Source organism: Rhincodon typus, chromosome 1 (genome assembly GCF_021869965.1).
Source record: "Rhincodon typus isolate 14 chromosome 1, sRhiTyp1.1, whole genome shotgun sequence".
NCBI classification, from domain to species: Eukaryota; Metazoa; Chordata; class Chondrichthyes; order Orectolobiformes; family Rhincodontidae; genus Rhincodon; species Rhincodon typus.
The window spans coordinates 1274257-1296064 of NC_063332.1; the positions used below are offsets into that span (position 1 = coordinate 1274257).

Genomic DNA, 21808 nt, shown 5'->3' on the forward strand with positions numbered 1-21808 from the left:
AGCTTAAAAGGAATTCGGGATTTACATATACATGTTAATCAATTAAAAATTTCCAACTGATTAATGACTTAACAGCACCTCAGGTTTGTTTAATACATCCTGGTCAGTGGTGTGACTCTTTGCTCTTATAAATTCTGTTGCTGATACTACCTCTCTCACTAACACCTGAAGGAGTGGCTCCGAAAACTTGTGTTTTCAAATATACCTGTTGGATTATAACCTGGTGTCGTGTGAATTCCAAACTTGTTCACCTGGTCCAACACCGGCACTTATAAATCATGAACCCTATCAAGTTTCACAACATCCTTCCTGTGGCTGGGAGATCAGAATTGAACACAGTATTCCAAAAATGGCCTAACCCATGTCCTGTATGACCGCAACATGACATCCCAACTCCTGTACTCAATGCACTAACCAATAAAGACAAGCATACCAAATGCCTTCTTCACTATCCTATCTACCTGGGACTTCACTTTCAAGGAACCATGAACCTGCCCTCCAACGTCTCTTTGTTCGACAACACTTCCCAAGACCTTACATTACATTTGTACATTCTGCCCTGATTTGCCTTACCAAGATGCAGCACCTCACATTTATCTAAATTCAATTCCACCTGCTACCCCTTGGCCCATCAGCCCATCTGATCCAGGTCATTTACACTCTGAGATAAATTTTTTGATTGTCTACCACACGACCAATTTTGATGACATCTGTAAACATATTAACCATTCCTCTTATATGAACACCCAAATCATTTACGTAAATGCCAAAAAGCAGTGGACCCAGCACCGATCCCTGTGGTGCGCCACTGGTCACAGGCCTACAGTCTGAAAAACAACCCTCCTCTACCACCCTTTGTCTTCTACCTTTGAGTCAATTCTGTATCCAAATAAAAACTAAAAGAACTGCGGATGCTGTAAATCAGGAACAAAAACAAAGCTGCTGGAAAAACTCAGCTGGTCTGGCTGCATCTGTGAAGGAGAAAACAGAGTTAACGTTTCAGGTCCGGTGACCCTTCCTCAGAACTCATTCTGAACTAGTTCTGAGGAAGGGTCACCGGACCCGAAACGTTAACTCTGTTTCCTCCTTCACAGATGCTGCCAGACCTGCTGAGCTTTTCCAGCAACTTTGTTTCTGTATCCAAATAGTTAGTTCTCCATGTATTCCGTGAGATCTAACCTTGCTAACCAGTCTGCTATGAGGAACCTTGTTGAACTCCTTACTGAAGTCTAAATAGATCACATCCACCGCTCAGCCCTCATCAATCCTCTTTGTTACTTCTTCAAAAAGCTCAATCAAGTTAGTGAGACATGATTTCCCATGCATACAGCCATGCTGACTGTCCCTACTCAGTCTTTACCTTTCTAAAATGTAAATTCATCAGATTAATATGCAGTTTTACTTGGCAAATGCAATGTGCATATTCATTTTGCAAGGGCTAGAATACAAGAGCAGGAATGTACTGCTAAGGTTGTATAAGGCTCTGATCAGACCACATTTGGAATATTGTGAGCAGGTTTGGGCTTTGTACCTAAGGAAGGATGTGCTGACCTCGGAAGGGTTCCAGGGTAGGTTTAAAAGAATAATCACGGGAATGAAGGGCTTCTTATTATGAGGGGTGGTTGAAGACTCTGGGTTTGTACTTGATGATATTGAGAAGGATGAGGGGGGGATCTGATTCAGACTTACAGAGTTCGGAGAGACCTGGATAGAGTCAATGTGGAGAAGATGTTTTCACTAGTGGGAGAGACTACGACCCGAGGATACAGTCTTAGAGTGAAAGCATGACCCTTTAGAACTGAGATGAGGAGGAATTTCTTCAACCAGAGGGTGGTAAATCTGTGGAACTCATTGGCACAGAGGGCTGTGGAGGCCAAGTCATTGAGTGTAGTTAAGACAGAGATAGATAGGTTCTTGATTAGTAAGGGGATCAAAGGGTTACAGGGAGAAGGAAGGAGAATTGGGTTGAGAGACCTATCTGCCATAATTGAATGGTAGATCAGATTTGATGGGCTGAATGGCCTAATTCTTCCCTCTACCTGATGGTCTTATATCCAGAGCAATTTCAAATGTCCTGTCCCTTGATCTCATACCAGCAATTGAGGGGGAAGGGACAGGATAATGGGGGCTAGGTTGCCCTTTGCAAATCTGTCATACACAGTGGCAACTGTATCTATTAACGTACAACTATCTTCATCTTATTAGCATGTTCACATCTGGGACTGAAACACAACTAGTGTACTTTACACCTATCAGCAGAAAGTCAGGAGATATGCAAGTTCCGATGGAGACACCGAGGAAGGTCTTCATGCTGCAATAGTTACTCCCATACTCAGTGCAATGTGATTCTCAAACTGGGAAGAAATGAGGGAGGTAGGGAGTGACAGAGGGAGTGAGAGACTGAGTGAGGGAGGGAGCAGAGGAGTGAGTGAGTGAGGGGGAGAGTGTGAGGAAGGGAATGAGTGAGTGAGTGAATGACTCAGTGCATGAACAGAGCTGCATATTGATTAAAGATATTCCTGTTTTTCACTTCACACAGCTCCATCACCTGAGACAAAAGGAACTGAAACAAGCATCACCCCGCTGCCAAATACTACCCAAACATCAGGTAAGATATCTCCCGCAAAGCATCTTACCACTTAATTGTAATTTCCTTCTTACTCCTGGGATGTGGGCATCGCTGGCTGGATCAGCATTTATTGCCTGTCCCTAGTTGCCCTTGAGAAAGTGGTGGTGAGCTGCCTTCTTGAACTGCTCAGTCCATGTGCTGTGGGTTGACCCACAATGCCATTAGGGAGGGAATTCCAGGATTTTGATCCAGCAACAGTGAAGGAACAATGATATATTTCTAAGTCAGGATGGTTAGTGGTTTGGAGGGGAACTTGAAGTTGATGGTGTTCCCATATGTCAGCTGCCCTTGGCAGAGGGAGAGTCAACCACATTGCTCGGGGTCGAGAGTTGCATGTAGGCCAGACCAAGTAAGGATTGCAGATTTCCTTCCCTAAAGCACATTAGTGAACCAGGTGGGATTTTCCTAATAATCGGCAGTGGTTTCATGGTCATCATTAGACTCCTAATCCCAAATTTCAGTGTCAAGCCTCTTGTGCGTTATTGGAGCTACACCCTCTCCAGGCAAGTGGGGAGTATTCCATCACACTTCTGACTTGTGCCTTGTTGATGGTGGACAGGCTTTGGGGAGTCAGGAGGTGAGTTACTCACCGCAGTATTCCTAGCCCCTGACCTGCTCTTGTAGCCACTGTGTTTATGTGGTGAGTCCAGTTGAGTTTCTGGACAATGGTAATCCCCAGGATGTTGATAGTGGGGGATTCAGTAATGGTAACACTCTTGAATGTCAAGGGGTGGTGGTTAGATTGTCCCTATTGGTGATGGTCATAGCCTGGATTTGTGTGGCGCAACTGATTGAAATATCAGGTGATCTTGCTGGCAATGTTTCTATTGGTTAAACCTCACAATATTTCGAACTCAGGTCACAGTGACCTTTTTCAGAATTATGTGCTGGATGTTCTGGCGAGTGTCACTGTGATTAAGATTTAGTGTTCAGGGTCTTGGTTCAGCTGTAAGTTGAGTTGGATCAGGGCAGTAAAGGGTGTAGAAATGATATCTGCTGACAGTGGGAGAACTGTGCTTTGTCAAGGCCAGAGCAGGATCTCGTTGTAATCACAGAAGCTCAGTGCTGATTGAAAAGAACTCCAACACCCCCTTGTTTCCCCCAGTACCTGTAAGCGACTAGTCATCAGGTTTTAATCTCAGTACCTCACCTCCTGACTTCAGGAAGATGCCTCTGGAATCTGTAAATGGCTCCAGGTGGCAGCCATCAGTATCAGTCTCATTCAGATGGGTTCCCCGTTTCTCTCGCAACTGGATCCCAGCAATGTGAGCCAGAGGTGGGACGAGGTTGAGTAGCTAACCCAACACATTTCCATTCATTAGTTCACTTCCCTCTCCAATCCCAACCTGGCTCCAGTATGTTAAAATGGCTGGCCATATGTGAATGAGATGGAGGGATGAAATGTGACCAGGAGGGAAACGAGGAGCACAATATGAGTTAAAGGGGACAATAGGTATGGATACTGTTTGGGAGTGGGGTTGCCTGGTTATTGGAGACGTCAAGTGGGATAGCGCGTGGAGGTTGATATATTTCTGTGGGCTGGGGAAGTGTCTATTGTCTTTAAAAGACAAAGCGTTTGTTGACTTCAGAAAATTTTCTGAAGAAGGGTCTAGCCCTGAAATGTCAGCTTTCCTGCTGCTTAGCCTGCTGTGTTCATCCAGCTCTACACCTTGTTATCTCAGATTCTCCAGCATCTGTAGTTCCTACTATCTCCGGCCGACAGCCAAGTCCCACTTGTTCCTGAGGCGTACGATAACATCTCCTCACAGGTTACTGAGCAAAATATCTGAGGCACTGGGCTGGTCTCGTGTTGAGTGCTGTGTGCTGTCTGTTATCTAATTTCCTTTGGAGAATGACTGCTGCAGATAGAGTCTCGGTTCTTGAGGGGGTGTGCTATAAACTAACCTATTCTTCCTTCTTGCAGATACATTCAGTGCCTATTCTTGGATTGTGCCAATGGTTGTGTTATTTCTGTTCCTGTTGCCCCTGACTGGTTTCCTGGTGAGGTTTCTGATGAAGAAGGGATTGATATGCACTAGAGCAAGGAAAACAACTTCGACAACAGAGGCATTGTCTGCTCTAAGGTAAGGATCTCTATAATTCCACACAGACAGTTACCCAAGGCTGGGATCGAACCCAGGTCTTTGCCACTGTGAGGCAGCAGTGCTAATCACTGAGCCACTGCAGTGAGAGGGTGGAAAGCGTTGATGTACAAAGGGACCCGGGTATCGTTGCCGATAAGTCACTGAAGGCTAACATGCAGGGGCAGCAGGTTATTTGGAAGGTGAATGGAGGTTAGCCTTGATCATGAGAGGATTTGGGTACAGGACAGCTGGCCATCTTGTTTCAATTGCACAGGAGCTCGGTTAAACTGCACCTGGAGTTCTGTATGCAATTTTGGTTTCCCTCTCTCAGGAAAGATATTAGTGCCTCAGAGAGTGTAATGGAGGTTCTTCAGACTCTTTCCTGGGATAATGGGACTTTCTATGAAGAGTGATTGAACAAACTGGGCCTGTATTCTTTAGACTTTTGAAGAATGAGATGTGTTCTTATTGAGGTACAATTTAAAATAAAACAAACAGTACTGGAGAAACTCAGGGGTTTCAATATCTCTCATTAAAAGCCATGTCTTTGTGTGCTGTAGGAGATAACTCTTGGGCCGTGAGCACCACTTCAGTCATAATGAGGTTTCCTTTGTTTAGAACCACCTGGGTGGACACATTCTCTGTTGCTGCTTTGTGCAGGTTTTACTGTAATGTTCCAACAAATAGGAAATGTAAGTATCCAAAGAGATGATGAGTTACCTTTCGTTCTGGTAATTCTAGAACATTTCTAGAAGGAACCAACTTGCTTATTCCATGTTCAATCACAACAAGAGTTGACTTTCAAAATTAACCGGAAAGTATAGTTCTAAAGAGTGCAATTTAGGGCCTGTCTTCACACCTTGTGATGATGGCAGACACCTGGCACCTGTACTGAAGGAAGGGTAAACTCCTTCTTTGTTTTGCAATCTATTCATATGGGAGGTGTTTAACTGGTATGACTCGAGCACCATCCTGCAGGATAAAGACCAGCCAGGGAGAAACCAGGCATAGGAGCAGGCCATTCAGCCCCTTAAGCCTACTCCAGCATTCAATATGTTCAATAGTTGATTGGCTCTGATCAGTTGGCAGCTACACGACTGTTGAATCATAATCTGCCTTGCTAGCTATGTTGAACCTTCAGTTGGGATCCAATTGAAGAATTCTGTTGTGTTCTATATGGTGGGTATTATCAGCAGAGACCTGGGCAGCCAGAGATTGAACCTCCTAGCCTGTGTCCTGTGACCCACCCTGTGGTTGAAATCTGGGCTACATCCAGATGGCAAGCTGTTATTTCCTGTAATTTTGTTCTGTGTGGGCAGGCTTACTGCCAGAAACCCACATTGGCACATCAGGAGCAAACTGCAGTTCTCACAGCAGGTTCACTAGGTTGATTCCTGTTGTAAGGGCTGTTGTACAAAGGGCGGTTGAATAGCTTGGGCTTGTGCTCGCTGGAGTTCAGAAGAATGAGGGGGAAATCTGATCGAGGTATATAAACACTAAAGGAGATTGATAAAGTGGATGCTGAACAGATGTTCCCTTTGTGGGACAGTCTCAAACAAGAGATTATAAATATAGAGTGAGAGGAGATAGGTTCAAATCTGAAATGGGGAGAAACTACTTCTCCCAGTGGGTTACAAATCTGTGGAACTCACTGTCCCAGAGTGCAATGGAGGCAAAATCAATCAACAGATTCAAGAAAAAAATAGATATGTTTCTGATGAAAAGTAGGATAAAGGGCTATGGGGAATAGGCAGGAGAGAGAACTTGAGACCAGGAGAAGATCAGCCACGATCATGTTAAATGGCAGAGTGGGCTCGAAGGGCTGAATTGCCTGCTCCCAATCCTAATTCCTACATTCATAAACTGTGCACAGTCTTTCAAATTTAATATAAATAGTTGTGAAAACATGTTCAGAACCTACCAAATTCCAGCATGCGCTTTGTAGTTTGGAACAATAGCACATCTTCTGAAAATGAGGTGGGACACAGGAGACACAATTCTTACTTTGCTCCAAAGGCATTGCCCTGCATCACTACAAGAACTCTCAAAGCTCAATATAATTAGGGGTGGGCAATAAATGTTGCCTGGCAATGGGCAAATCCCAAGACAAAATGAAAACCAACACAATACTATCAATAAAGAAAGAGCAAGATTGTTCAGTCTACAGCCAGCTCAAAGTGATTTCTTCTTCATTTAGAACAGACATTGACCTCTCCACAAGACTACAAGATCCACTTCCAAATACCGCAGTCTGACAGTCTGACCAGGTGAGTAATTGAATTTCTCATACACAATGACTAACAGCAAGGCATCAAAGACAAATGGTCAGGGATGATGTATCCCATATTTACTGTATATTGCAGAGTGATGTTGAAAAGAAGTTCAGCTTCTGCGTCCAGTTGTTTGAGTCTTTGACCCCAGTGCTCTTCTCTTGGACAGTAAAATGTTCACACAGAAGGACAAAGGGAGCATCTGTATGAGACTGTACCACCTCAAAATATCCAACCAATCCCACTATCACATGGAAATCTATCCAAATTCTCCAATCAGTACCACAGACTGACCTTCCACACCAACAGCGCCGGCATGCACACATTCTGACATTTCATCATTTAGCAGTAAGGTTGCGTGTTACTGAAGTTCCTATGACAGCTGATACATGCGAATACCACCCACTGTCACTGGGTCAAAATCCTGGAATTCCCTTCCTAAGGGCATTGTGAGTCTACCTCTAGCAAATGGATTGCAGCAGTTGAAGAAGGCAGCTCACCATTACTTTCTCAAGGGCAACTAGGGACCGGCAATAAATGTTGCCCAACTCTCATGAACAATTAATTTTAAAAATTATTTTAGAATTCGTAACTAAGGCCCTTAATGGGGCAAACCTAACCCTTACCAACTTTAAAAAAAAAGCTTGTTATTTGAAAGGTGCTCTCCACAGTGCAAGGGAGCAGCAAGAGAATAGAGAGGGAGAAAGAAATGCAAAAACAGTGCATTCTCTTTCAAACATTAAAACCTTTTCTTCTCTCCACAGATTCAGACATCTGTCGGCCAATAATTATCTTATGACTGTATGTTTCCACTGTCTGTATCTGTCTATATTCTGCGTATGATCCTGTAATGAGAAGCTGGTTGTTTGTGGGGAATGGTACAGATTGGAGATAGCAGACTGAGCACAATGCTTATGAATCTGAATGAAGAACTAAATCTGCTGTTGGATCACAGTGAGGACAACAGAGTCCCTCTAAGATTTGATGTAATCCATTGAGCAGTTCTTTCACTTCATTGATGAAACATGGTACTATTGAGACAGTGAATTCCCTGCATTCCCTAGCCTCCATTTCTTACTCCACAGGAAATACTGACACAATTTTAGGAGAGGAGAGGAGAGGAGAGGAGATGTCTTCTTCTGGCCATTTTGAGAGGGCTGCTTTGTGTTTGAAGTGTTGCTATAGGCCTAAGTGAGGGTGAATTCTGGGGAGGTGGGTGGCAACAACAAGGTATGGGCAAGGTAAGACCTTTTATTTTCCCTGAGTGCTATTTGTTAAAGAGGCAGAGTTGGCAGTCAGTGGAGTGGTACGATCCTGCTGTCAGATATGGGAGATTAGGAGCAGTTGTGTTCCTGGTGACTATGTCTACAGGAAGTGTCTGGCTGCAGCTACTCTCAGACTACATGGATTAGTTGGAATGGCTGTTGGAAGCAATAAGGAGCACACACAGGAGGCAGAGAGTGTGATAGATAGTAGCTTCAGGGAGATGGTTCGACCACAGGATTAGCCATTTGGATGAGTGACTGCCAGGATAAGTAGGCATGTAGTGCAGGTATCTCTTGCGGCCAGTCCCCCCTCAGAAGTATATTGTTGGAGGATAGCCTCTCAGGAGAAAACTGTAGCAGAGCCAGTTTTTTGACATCATGACTGGCTCTACTATAAAGCAAGATATGGCAAAGTCCAAGCAAGCAGTTGTGATCAGGGATTGCCTTGTCAGGGGCACAGGGATGTTTCTGTAGTTATGAATGATACTCCAGGATTGTGTGTTGCCTACCTGGTGCCAGCGTCAGGCAGTTGTAGTGAATTCTCAAAGGAGAATGTGAGCAGTCAGAGGTAATTATACACATTGGTGCCCATGACATTGGTAGAAAAAGGATGAGCTCCTGTGGAGTGAATGTGAGGAGTTTAGCAAGAAGTTAAAAAGCAGGACCTCAAGGGTAGTAATTTCTTGATTACTCATGGTGGCTCTTGCAAGTGAGAGTAGGAATAGGAGTATAGGGCTAAGGAGCTGGTACAGGGGTCAGGGATTCAGATTTTTGGATTATTGGGATCTCTTCTGGATAGAGGTGACCTGAACTCGGGAGGAGGACCAATATCCTGGTGGGGAGATTAGCTAGAGCTACCTGGGACTAAACAAGTCTGGCTTGGGAGTGGGATCCTAAACAGTAGTGAGATGGAGAGCAGGTCAAGGCTGATAGGGGTTAGAGAGAGCAAGTTAAATAGATAAGGCAGACAAGAGCATAGCTGGGAGCGAGGGAAAACTGATGAATTAAACTGCATTTCTTTCAATGCAAGAGTCCTGATAGGAAAGGCAGATGAACTTGGGGCATGGATGGGAACGTGGGACTGGCACATCCTAGCTATGACAAACACGCAGCTGAGGAAGGTGGCTCAATGTTCCAGGGTTTAAAAACAAGAGAGGAGCAGGAGTAGCAGTTTTGATCAGGACAAACATCAGGGCAATACTGAATGATATCCTGGAGGCATTGTCCAGTGAGGCTGTATGGGTAGAACTGAGAAATAAAAAAGGCAGATCACTTTGAGAGGAGGAAACAGCAGATAGCTGTAAGAATATAAGGATTGTAATAGTAAGGGATTTTCACTTGTCTAACATAGACTGGGACTGCCATTGTGTTAATGGTTTGGATGGGTATGAATGTGATGGGAATGAATTTTTTTTCTCAATCAATATATAGATGGTCCTAATAGAGAAGGGGCAAAACACCACTTCCTCTTGGCAAATAAGGCAGGGCAAGTAACTGAGGTGATAGTGGGGGAACACTTTGGGACCAGTGTCCAGATTGCATTGGTTTTAAAATCCTTATGGAAAAGGACAGATTTGGTCCGCAAGTTAAAGTTCTAAACTGGGGCAAGGCCAATTTTGATGGTATTAGACTGGAACTTTCAGAATTTGTTTGGGGGAGGCTGTTTGCGGGTAAGTGGCAGGCTTTCAGAAATGAGATAACGAGAGTTCAGGTACAGCATGTTCCTGTTAGAGTGAAGGGCAAGGCTGGCAGGAGTAGGGAACACTCTATAACAAGAGATATTGAGGCTCTAATCAACAAAAAGGCATGACAGGTATAGGCAGCTGGGATCAAGTAAATTCCTTGAGGAATACACTTAAAGGAAAATCAGGAGGGCAGAAAGGGGACATGAGATAGCTTTGGCAGGTAAGGTAAAGGAAAATCTAAAGAGATACTACATTTATCTTAAGGGCAAAAGAGTAACTAGGAGAAAAGAGGGCCCCTTAAAGATCAACAAGGCCATCTGTGTGAAGCCACGGGAGATGCTGAATGAATATTTCTCATCAGGTTTTTGCCATGGAGAAAGTGATGAAAGTTAGGGAAATAAATAGTGCTGTCTTTAGAAGTCCCATTACAGAAGAGGTGCTGGAGGCCTGAAAATGCAGAAAGGTATATAAGTCTCGGTAACCTGATCAAGTGTATCACAGGAGATTGTGGGAAGCTGAGGAAGAAATTGTGGTGCCCTAGTGGAGATAGTTGCATCATTGACAGGCACAGATGGGGTGCTGGAAGATTGGAGGTTTGAAGAGGTTACCAAGAAGACAGATGAAGGCAGAGTGATAGATGTTGTGTACATCGACTTTAGCAAGACTTTCAACAAGGTTCCGCATGGTAGACTGGTTAGCAAGGTTAGATCAGGTGGGATCCAGGGAGAAATAGCCAATTGGATACAAAATTGGCTTTCCTGTAGAAGACAGAGGATGGTGAAGGAGGGTTGTTTTACAGACTGAAGTGTTGTGGCCAGTGGTTTGCTGCAAGGATCAGTTCTGGGTCCACTGTTTCGTTATTTGTGTAAAAAATTTGGATGTGAATATAGCAGGAATGTTTATCAAGTTTATGGATGACACCAAAATTGGTGGTATAGTGGACAATGAAGAATGTTATCTAAGAGTACAGTGGTCACATGACACCAGGTTATTGTCCAACAGGCTTATTTGAAATCACAAGCTTTTGCCAGATGAAGTGGAGAGAGGTGTACAGGAACAGAATATATAGGCAGAGAAATAATGGCAAGATAACTCCAGGTAATTAAGAGTGTCAACAGATAAGTACAAATGTGACAGCAGAGTGTCAACAGGCTAAATAACAAGAGAAGGAATGGCCTATGAACCGATTAATTGAAGCAGAGAGATAATTGCAAACAATCGAAAATAAGAGTGCTGGAGACATTCCAAATGTCTGGAATAACATGGAGTAGGTATCAGTCACATGACAAGTGTCTAACCTAAGTAATCAAAAACTGTACAAACTAAGGTTGGAGATACTCGCAGGTAACAAAAGTAATGATGTCAAAACAAGGCAGTAAGGAAGATTTTACCGATACAGAACAGTGAGGTTGGGTTAAGTGTAGCGTGATATGAACCCACAATCACAATTGAGGCCACCTTCATAGGTATAGAACTTGGCTATCAGTTTCTGCTTGGCAATTCTGCATTGTCATTTGTCTTGGAGGATGCTTACCCGAAGATCAGAAGCTAAATGCCCTTGACCGCTGAAATGTTCCCCACTGGGATGAAACATCCCTGTTTGGTGATTGTTGTGCGTTGTCCATTCGTCTGTTTTTGCAGCGTCTGCATGATCTCACCGATACATCATGCCTCAAGGCATCCTTGCCTGCAGCGTATGAGGTAGACAACATTGGCCAAGTCACATGAGTACCTGCGTGTAAGTGGTGGGTGGTGTTGCCACATATTATGGTAGTGCCCATGTTGAAGATCTGGCATGTCGTCTTGTAGAGTTTGCTGTGGCAGGGTTGTGTGGTGTCCGAGTCACTATACCCAGCGTTCAGGAGAAGTTTGTTGTGAACAGTGGTCAGTTTGAGGTAAGGTAGCGGTTTGGAGGCATACAGAAGGTCTTGGTGAGATACCCGTCGTCATCAATGATGTGTTGACTGCTGTGAAGAATATGGCATAGTTTCTCTGCTCCAGGGAAATACTGGTTGATGAAGAGTACTCTATTGGTTGTACCCTATGTCTGTCTTCTGAGGAAGTCATTGTGGTTTTTCACTGTGGCAAATTGGAACTGTCCATCAATGAGTTGAGCATCATATCCCATTCTAATGATGGTGTCTTTCAGCATCTGTACAGGTCTGTTGCATTCCTCCTCATCTGAGCAGATCCTGTGCATACAAGGACTTGTCTGTAGGGATGGCTATTTTAATATGTTTAGGGTGGAAGCTAGAGAAGTGCAGCATCATGAGGTTATCCATGAGCTTGTGGTAGAGTGAGGTACCAAGGTGGCCATGGAGATGTGTGTCCAAGAATGAGACTGATTCTGAAGAGCAATCCCTAGTGAGTCTGATGGGATGAAACTTTTGATACTGCAATTTATGTCAGTTTCATTCTTGCACACACTCATCTCTATCAAGGACAGACACCTCAGTACTTCATTCCACCATAAGCCCATGGATAACCTCACTATGGGTAACCTCACTATGTTTTAGTTGTCTAGCTTCCACCCTAAATATGTTAAAGAAGCCATCCCCCTACAGACAAGCTTTGTATAGAAAAGATTTCGTCAGAGGAGGAATGTGATGGATACCTACAGACACTGAAAGACACCTTCATAAGAACAGGATACAACGCTCAACTCGTCAGACACTTGTGAGGTGCCACAGTGACAAACCACAATGACCTGCTCAGAAGACAGACACCAGATACAACTGATAGGATATCCTTGGTCATCCAGTACTTCATTGGAGTGGGGAAACTGTGGCATCCTTTATCACTGCAGCCTTCAACATATCATCATTGAGCGTCTTGCCAAGATCATCCCTACTTCTCTCCTTCAAACAGCTGCCTTACCTATAACCGACTTTTGTTCGCAGCAAACTACCCAGCCTTCAGTCGGTACCCAACTGACCACAACACGATAAACCCTGCCATGGCAACCTCTGCAAGATATGTCAAATTTTCATCATGGATACTACCATCACATGTGGGAACACTACCCACCACTTACACAACAGATAGTCATGGGAACCCGCATGGGCCCAAGCTATGCCTGCCTCTTCATAGGATACATGGAATAGTCCCTCTTCTGCTGCTACACTGGCACTATCCCCCACCTCTTCCTCCGCTACAACGATGACTGACTGGATCGGCGTTGCCTTGTGCTCCCACAAGGCGTTTGAACAGTTCTTCAACTTCAATAACACCTTTCATCCCAACCTCCAGTTCATCTGGACCATCTCTGATAGCTCCCTCTCTTTCCTGGCCCTCTGTCTCCATCTCAGGTGACCACCTCGAAACTGCCATCTATTTCAAGCCCACCGATTCCTACAGCTACCTAGACGACACCTGCTCTCACCCACCTTCCTGCATGAATGCAGAATCCCCTAGCCCCAGTTCCTCCGCCTCTGCCGTGTCTGCTCCCAAGATGGGCGTTCCACTCCGGAACATGCCAGATGTCCTCTTATTTCAAGGACTGCAACTCCTCCCCCCCGCTCCTTTCAGTGGTTGAAAATGTTCTCGACTGCATCTCTTGCATTTCCCGCACCTCTGCCCTCACATGCCCTCCCCACAAGAAAAACAAAGACAGAATCCCCCTTGTCCTCATGTATCACCCTACTAACCTCCATATCGAATGTATCATTTTCTGCCACCTACTATCCAACCCCACCCCTATCTGCCTTTCGTAGGGACCCTCTCTCTGCAACTTCCTTGTCCGCTCCACACTCCCCACTACCCCCGGCACTTTTCCCTGCAACCACAGGAAGTGCTACATCTATCCCTACACATCCCCCCTCACTTCCATTCAAGGCACCAAACAAACCTTCCACATCAGACAGAGGTTCACCTGCACATCCATCAATGTGGTCTATTGCATCTGCTGCTCCCGATGTGGCCTCCTCTACATCAGTGAAACCAAGCGGAGGCTCAGAAACCGCTTTGTAGAGCACCTGCTCTGTTCATGACAAATGATAACACCTTCTGGTCGCAAACCATTTCAACTCCCCTTCCCACTTCCTGGGTGACATGTCCATCTTGGGCCTCATTGAATGTCACAATGATGCCATCTGGCAATTGGAAGAGTAGCACTGCATTCCGCCTTGGGAGCCTACAGCCCAATGGTCTCAATGTGGATTTTACCAGTTTCAAAATCTCCCCACCCCTGGCCTCATCCCATGACCAACCCTCCCTCTCAGCCCCACCTCCTTGACCTGATACAACCTGTCCAGCTTTTCTGCCACCTATCCTCTCCTCCCACCTCACTGACCAATCCCCACCAGTACCTACATGCACTCATCTATCACCGTCCCACCTACCTCCCCCAGTCCCCCCCCCCTATTTATTTCTTAGCCCCCCTCCCCCCCCCCCCTTTCTAAAGAAGTGTACCAACCTGAAACATCAACTTTCCTGCTCCTCTGGTGCTGCCTGGCCTGCTGTGTTCCTCCAGCTCTACAGTTATCTATCTCATATGCTGCAGACAAGGATACCCCAAGGCATGCTATGTTGTCGAGACCATGCAGACACTATGATAATTCATCTTCGATCCGCTTCCCCCTCACTCCCTATTTATTTCAGAATCCCCTTCCCCTCCCCCATTTCTGAAGAAGGGTCTACACCCGAAACGTCAGCTTTCCTGCTTCTCTGATGCTGCTTGGCCTGCTGTGTTCATCCAGCTCTACTGTTACCTCAGATTCTCCAGCATCTGCAATTCCTACTATCTCTGAAACAATTTTAACCCCACTGCGAAGCCTCTTCTAAGGATGCATACCTTGAAGAAGTTACCCTCCTCCCTCCGGAAAGACCTCAGTGGATCTCTCTCCTCTCTACCTTTCTTCTCCTTTGTCCATCTTCTGTCCGCCTCCCCCTCTTTCCATATTTATTTCAGAATCCCTTTCCCCTCCCCCATTTCTGAAGAAGGGTCTAGACCCGAAACGTCAGGTTTCCTGCTCCTCTGATGCTGCTTGGCCTGCTGTGTTCATCCAGCTCTACACCTTGTTATCTCAGATTCTCCAGCATCTGCAGTTCCTACTATCTCATGATAATGGATGAACAGATACCGTGCGACAATTGCCAGACAGGAATGTTTCTTCCCAGTCAGAACACTTCAGTAGTCAAGGGCATTCAGATTCCTATCTTCTAGTAAGTAGACTTTGAGTACCTCAACGCAGAATTGCTGAGCAGAAACTGATAGCCAAGTTCTGTACCCACGAGGACGGCATCAACAGTGATCCTGGGTTCATGTTGCACTACACATAACCCCCCAAAATGTTCTGTGTCTGTAAAATCTTCCTTACCATCCTGTTTTGCCTCCATTACCTTTGTTACTTGTGATTTTCTCCTTACCTTAATTAGTTTGTACAATTTCTGATTATTTTGTTACTTTGGTTAGACCCTCGTCATGCAACTCTGATACCTACTCCCTGTTGGTCCAGTCATTTGGTTTGTCTCCAGCTCCATCTTATTTTCGGTGGGTTTTTTCTCTTTTTTTTGTAATTAATTCAGACAGTGAGATGATCAGTTAATAGATCATCCCTTCACTTGTTAATCCATTGTTGATACTTTACTCTCGTGGTTTGACACTTTTGATCACCTGCAAAGACTTGTTATTCAGTCTGACACCGCATTCACACCAATGTGCCTTAATGGTGATCACCCAGTGGCTCTGACCTCCATAATCACCAAGTGCTTGAAGAGATTGTTCATGGCCCACATCAACTCTAGCCTCCCAGCCTACCTCAATCCCCTGTTATTTGTCTACCAACATAACAGGTTCACAGCGGATGCCATTTCCCAAGCCCTGCACTTTTCCCTGGAACATCTAGAAAATGAGGACATCCATGTCAGACTCCTACTTATGGACTACAGCTCCATCTTCAACACAATAACCCGCTCCAGACTAATATCAAGACTCCAAACCGAGGTCTTGACTCCACCTTCTGCAACTGAATCCTCAGCTTCTTAACCCATAGACCAAAATCAGTGAAGACTGGAGAACTGCATCTCCTCCACAACAATCCTCAATGCTGGCACCCCTCCAGGATGCATTCTCAACCCCCTCCTGTTCCCCCTGTACAACCATGACTGTGTAGCCAAATTCCAAGTGAATGCCATCTGCAAGTTTGCTGATAACATGTTGGTGTCAGACTGGATATCAAACAACGATGAGTCAGAATGCAGAAAGGAGAGAGGGCTTGGTGTGATGGTGAAATGATAACAAGCCTTCACTGTCAGCAAAACAAAAGAACTGATCATTCCTATCAGGAAGAAAGGTGGAGAGCGTGCTCCCATCCACATCAAAGGAGCTGAGCTGGAGACGTTTGAGAGCATCACGTTCTTCGGAGTAACGATAACCAACAATCTGTCCTGGACTTACCATGTTGTTATGGCAGTCAAGAAGGCACAACAACACCTCTTCTTCCTCATGGAGCTTAGGAAATTTGGCAGGGCCATGAGGACCCTCTCCAACTTCTATAAATGCATCATAGAAAGCATTCTATCCAGGTGCATAACAGCCTAGTACAGCAACTGCTCTGCTTAGGACTGTAAAAAAGACTACAGAAGGTTGTGTACATAGCCCAGACCATCACAGAAGCCAACCTCCCATCCATGGACTCCAGTTACATGGCTCTCTGCTTCAGAAAGGCTGCCAATATCATCACAGACCCTTTCCACCCTGCTAATGCTCTCCTACAACCTCTTCCATCAGGAAGAAGATACCGGAGCTTAAACACATGCACCAACAGGTTCAAGAACAGCTTCTTTCCTGCTATTATTTGACAGATGCATGGACTGTGTAACTTCAAATAAAGTTGGTCTTGATAATGTTGATCTTGCCTAGCGCACCTCCTGTGCAGTGTAACCTGTGTGCCTCATTCTGTCTGAGCACCCTATGTTCTGCATGTCCTCATTTGCAATGATCTACCTGTACTGCTCGCACCTAAGCTCTTCACTGTACTTAGGTACATGTGACAATAAATCAAATCAAATATTTGTGCTTATTGATTGCCACTCTTAATTATCTTGCCATTATTTCTCTGCCTACATATTCTGTGCTGAGTGCCTCTCCACTTCATCTGCCAAAGGAGTAGTGTTCTGAAAGATTGTGATTTTAAATAAACCTGTTAGACTATAACCTGGTGTCGTGTGACTTCGAACTTTGTCTACCCCAGTCCAACACCGGCATCTCCACATCAAGAATACAACACGATCTTGATCAACAAGGCAAGCAGGCTGCAGAATGGCAGATGGAGTTTAATTTAGAAAAGTGCAAGGTGTTGCATTTTGGTAACATAAACCAGGGTGGGACTTACTCAGTTAATGATAGGGCCCTGGGGAGTGTTGTCAAGCAAAGAGAGGTAGGGATTCAGTTACATAGTTCCTTTGAAAGTGGCATCACAGGTAGACAGGGTCATGAAGAAAGCATTTAGCATGCTTGCCTTATTTGGCCAGACCATTAAGTGCAGGATAAAAACCGAAAGAACTGCAGATGCTGTAAATCAGGAACAAAAGCAAAGTTGCTTGAAAAGCCCAGCTGGTCTGGCAGCATCTGTGAAGGAAAAAACACAGTTAACGTTTCGGGTCCGGTGACTCTTCCTCAGAACTGACCTGAGGAAGGGTCACTGGACCCGGAACGTTAACTCTGTTTTTTCCTTCACGGATGCTGCCAGACCTGCTGGGCTTTTCCAGCAACTTTGTTTTTGTTCCATTAAGTACAGGAGTTGGGACGGCATGGTATGGCTGTACAAGATATTCATAAGGCCACATTTGGAGTATTGCATATAATTCAGATAGGATATTATTAAACTGGAAAGGGTGCCCAAAATATTCATAAGGGTATTACTGAGACTGGATGGTTTGAGACGTAAAGAGAGGCTGAATAAGCTGGGACACTTTTCCCTGGAGCTTCGGATTCAGCCGCCAATGGGGTGACCATTTAGATAGGGTAAATAGCCAAGTTCTTTTCCACAGTTGTAGGGGGGTCCAAAGCTAGAGGGCAAAGCTTTTGAGGTGGGAGGGGAAAGATTTTAAAGGGACCTAAGGGGCAAGCTTTTCACATGGAGGGTGGTGGGTGCATGGAATGAGCTGTCATAGCGAAACAAAGAACAAAGAAATTTACAGTATAGGAACAGGCTCTTTGGCCCTCCAAGCCTACAACGACATGCTGCCCATCATAACTAAAACCCCCTACCTTTCTGGGAACCGTATCCCTCTATTCCCATCCTATTCATATATTTGTCAAGACGCCCTTTAAAAGTCACAATAGTATCTGCTTCCACTATCTCCCCCGGCAGCGAGTTCCAGGCACCCACAACCCTCTGTGTAAAAAACTTGCCTCGTACATCACCTTTAAACCTTGCCCCTTGCACCTTAAACCAATGGCCCCTGGTAAGTGACTCCTCCACCCTGGGATAAAGCTTCTGACTGTCCAGTCTGTCCATGCCCTTCATTATCTTGAAGAGCTCTATCAGGTCGCCCCTTAACCTCCGTCGTTCCAGTGAGAACAACCCAAGTTTTTCTAACCTCTCCTCATAGCTAATGTCCTCCATAGCAGGCAACATTGTGGTAAATCTTTTGTGCACCCTCTCCAAAGCCACCACATCCTTCTGGTAATGTGGCGACCAGAATTGAATACAATATTCCAAATGTGGCCAAACTAAGGTTCTGTAAAGCTGCACCATTACCTGCCAATTTTTAAACTCAATGTCCCGACCGATGAAGGCAAGCATGCCACATGCCTTGTTGACTACCCTTTCTACCTGCATTGCCACTTTCAGTGACCTGTGTGCCTGTACACCCAGATCCCTCTGCCTATCAGTACTCTTAAGGGTTCTGCCATTTACAGTATATTTTCGATCTGGATTAGACCTTCCAGAATGCATTACTTCACATTTTTCCGGATTAAACTTCATCTGCCATCTCTCTGCCCAAGCCACCAACCGATCTATATCCAGCTGTATCCTTTGACGGTCCTCATCGCTTTCTGCAATTCCACCAACCTTTGTGTCATCCGAAAACTTACTAATCAAACCAGTTACATTCTCCTCCAAATCATTTATATATATTATAAATAGCAAAGGTCCCAACACTGATCCCTGAGGAATGCCACTAGTCACAGCCCTCTATTCAGAAACACACCCTTCCACTGCTCTCCTCTGTCTTCTATGACCGAGCCAGTTTTTTATCCATCTTGCAAGCTCACCTCTGACCCAATGCGACTTTACCTTCTGCCATGAGGGACTTTGTCAAAGGCCTCACTGAAGTCCATGTAGACAACCCTCAGCCCTACCCTCATCGATCATCTTTGTCACTTCCTCAAAAAACTCAACCAAGTTAGTGAGACACGACCTCCCCTTCACAAAACCATGTTGCCTCTCACTAATACATCCATTAATTTCTAGGTGAGAGTAAATCCTGTCTTGAAGAATCCTCTCCAATAATTTCCTTACTTACAGGCCTGTAATTAGCTGGATTATCCCTGCCACCTTTCTTAAACAAAGGAACAACATTGGCTATTCTCCAATCCTCTGGGACCTCCCCTGTAGCCAGTGAGGATGCAAAGATTTCCCTCAAGACCCCAGCAATTTCCTCCCTTGCCTCTGTCAGTATTCTGGGGTATATCGCATCAGGCCCTGGGGACTTGTTTACCTTAATGTTCTTCAAGACTCTCAATTCCACCTCCCTTTTGATCTCAACATGACCCAAAATATCTACACACCCTTCCCCAGACTCATCATCCACCAAGTCCTTCTCTATGGTGAATACTGACGCAAAGTACTCATTTAATACCTGGCCCATTTCCTCTAGCTTCACACATAAATTCCCTCCCCTGTCCTTGAGTGGGCCAACCCTCTGCCTGGCTACCCTCTTACTCTTTATATATGTATAAAAAGCCTTGGGATTTTCCTTAATCCTGTTGGCCAATGACTTTTCATGACTCCTTTTAGCTCTCCTAACTCCTTGCTTAAGTTTCTTTTGACTTTCCTTGTATTCCACCCCTGCTTCATTTGTTCCCAGCCTCCTAGCCTTGATAAATGCTTCCTTTTTCTTTTTGATTACGCTCACAATATCTCTCATTATCCAAGGTTCCCTAAACTTGCCATACTTATCCTTCATCCTTAAAGGAACATGCCGGTCCTGACTTCCGAGCAACTTATACTTGAAAGTCTCCCACATACCATATGTTGATTTGCCCTCAAACATCTGCCTCCAATCTACGTTCTTCAGTTCCTGCCTAATATTGTTGTAATTAACCTTCCCCCAATTTAGCATCTTTACCTGACAACTACACTGATCTTTATCCATCAGTACCTTGAAGCTTACTGAATTGTGATCACTGTTCCCGAGTTGCTCCCCTACTGAAGCGTCTACCACCTGGCCAGGCTCATTCCCCAATACTAGGTCCAGTACGGCCCCTTTCCTCGGTGGGCTATCTACATACTGCTTCAAGAAGCCCTCCTGGATGCTCCTTACAAACTCTGCCCCACCCGAGCCCCAAGCACTAAATGAGTCCCAGTCAATATATGGGAAGTTAAAATCACCCACAACAGCAACCCTGTTACTTTTACATCTTGCCAAAATCTGCCTACATATCTGTTCTTCTATCTCCTGCTGGCTGTTGGGAGGCCTATAGTAAAGCCCAAACATTATGACTGCACCCTTCCTGTTCCTGAGCTCTACCCACAATTCCTTGCTGTATGAGCCATCCGAGTTGTCCTCCCACAGTACAGCTGTGATATTCTCCGTAACAAGTGGTGTAACTCCCCCAACTCTTTTATATCCCCCTCTATCCTGTCTGAAACATCTGTATCCTGGAACATTGAGCTGCCAATCCTGTCCCTCCCTTAACCAAGTCTCTGTAATAGCAACAACATCGTAGTCCCAAGTACTAACCCAAGCTCTAAATTCATCTGCCTTACCTGTTACACTTCTTGCATTGGAACATTGATAATGTCCTGGGACATGGGTTTGAATCCCGCCACAGCAGATGGTAGAATTTGAATTCAATAAATATCTGGAATTAAGAATCGAATGATGACTGCGAATCCGTTGTTGATTGTCGGATAAACCTGTCTAGTTCACTGATGTCCTTAAGAGAAGGAAACTGCCACCGTTACCTGGTCTGGCTTACATGTGACTCCAGACCCACAGCAATGTGGTTGACTCTTAACTGCCCTCTGGGCAATTAGGGATGGGCAATAAATGCTGCCTGGTCAGCGACACCAACATCTCATGAATGAATAAAAAAAAAGAAACCGATGCACTTCAGTCCACCAGACCCGCTTTGATCAGCAACTGCACCCTGCCTGCTCTTCCTCTGACTCTTAGTGGCCATATTCTCTAGTTCCCTTTCAGTCCATTCACCTTTGCTTTGGTTCCCACCGCCCCCTGCCAAGCTCGTTTAAATCCTCCAGAGTGACACCAGCAAACCTGCCCGCCAGAATATTTTTGTCCAATGTGTACAGGAGGGTTTCCTGACACAGCATGTAGATAGGCCAACAAGAGGCGAGGCCACATTGGATTTGGTACTGGGTAATGAACCAGGCCAGGTGTTAGATTTGGAGGTAGGTGAGCACTTTGGTGATAGTGACCACAATTTGGTTAGGTATACTTTAGCGATGGAAAGGGATAGGTATATACTGCAGAGCAAGAGTTATAGCTGGGGGAAAGGCAATTATGAGGCGATTAGGCAAGATTTAGGATGCATAGGATGGAGAAGGAAACTGCAGGGGCTGGGCACACTTGAAATGTGGGGCGTGTTCAAGTAACAGCTACTGCGTGTCCTTGAGAAGTATGTACCTGTCAGGCAGGGAGGAAGTGGTCGAGCGAGGGAACCGTGGTTTACTAAAGAAGT

The 21808-nt window shown here is 45.1% G+C and overlaps 1 long non-coding RNA gene across 1 annotated transcript; it reads left to right on the top strand.

Annotated features, from left to right (window-relative positions):
* Positions 1-2532: 2532 nt before the first annotated feature.
* LOC109938421 lies at positions 2533-17089 on the top strand. The gene is made up of 4 exons (XR_002261709.2): positions 2533-2608; positions 4554-4713; positions 6911-6980; positions 15727-17089. It is a non-coding gene; the product is annotated as an uncharacterized LOC109938421 (long non-coding RNA).
* Positions 17090-21808: the final 4719 nt, after the last annotated feature.